This window comes from Periplaneta americana, chromosome 3 (assembly GCF_040183065.1).
Source record: "Periplaneta americana isolate PAMFEO1 chromosome 3, P.americana_PAMFEO1_priV1, whole genome shotgun sequence".
Classification (NCBI taxonomy): Eukaryota; Metazoa; Arthropoda; class Insecta; order Blattodea; family Blattidae; genus Periplaneta; species Periplaneta americana.
The window spans coordinates 198,810,340-198,811,516 of NC_091119.1; the positions used below are offsets into that span (position 1 = coordinate 198,810,340).

The 1,177-nt window shown below is 29.1% G+C and overlaps 1 long non-coding RNA gene across 1 annotated transcript in view; it reads left to right on the forward strand.

Moving 5' to 3' along the window:
- The window catches only part of LOC138696955 (uncharacterized), a 375,310-nt gene that overhangs the window by 124,062 nt on the left and 250,071 nt on the right, over positions 1–1,177 (forward strand). The window lies entirely within an intron of this gene.

The window sequence follows — 1,177 nt, forward strand, 5'->3', positions numbered from 1 at the left end:
CCGCCATTAAGTATATGAAAAAGACCCAACCCCACTGGGTTAATAAGTATAAAAATATTTGATTTTTAATAACAATATTATTATCTTACTTAAGTTTTGTACTTATATATAGCAGCCACTCAGTAAATTATAGAAATGAAGATCAAAATTAAGATATTCTCTACATTTACTTACATAACCACAAAAGTTTCACTTTCATGTCATCAATATAGCATCAGTATTATGTACAATTAATGAAAAATAGATGCATCATGATATTAACTACAATAATATTTAATTTCTAATGGTAATAATGTCATGAAACGACCTCAAGTTTCGTAGATTTGAATATCCAATACACAGCTGTACTCAGAAAATTATACACTGCAGAATCAGTTTTTCATAACAAATAGAATTGAGCTCTAAATATGTCGGCAATCCTGCAGGTCATGGCCTTCGTGTAATAGCCTATTGTTTATTGTAGTGTGTGTTTTATTCTGAAATTCAATCAAGTCGGCCGTGATTGAATAAACTTAGTTCTCAAAACTGACAACAGATGGATTTTGGAAAATAGGAAAATTATGTAGGAAAATTGACATTTCACTGAAAACTAATACTTTTCCGAAAAACTTTGGATGCCAGGCATGAAAATAAGGGGTCACTCACTAAATTCCGTTCAACCGTTTTCCCATAATTCCCATTACCAGTTCAAATTATATATATATATATATATATATATATATATATATATATAGATTTATACATTTTTTATTAATACATATGAAACTTAACTGGCCGTGAATATGTAACAATGACAGCATCCATGAATAATGAGGAAGGCTGTAGAATACCATATAAACTGCAGTTTCAATATTTTGGTGTAGTATTTTTTATTAATGTTGTAAAATAAAAGTATATGAATAATTTTAAATCAATTCATATTAAATAATAACATGAAAATGTTATAAAAGTCTGCGCAGAAGAAACGCATCGCTGCCCTTCGGTCGAGATCTGGCAACTGCGGAACACTGCGTAAAAACAGTCTCTGATTCCAGATCATATTTAATTCCTGAGCATATAAAATTGCATCTTTGAGTTCGTTGATTTACTTCTATTAATAATTAAATATATGGAAGTATATAAACAAAAAAATATTAATAATAAGGGGGGGGGAAACTTGTAATGTTTAACAAATACG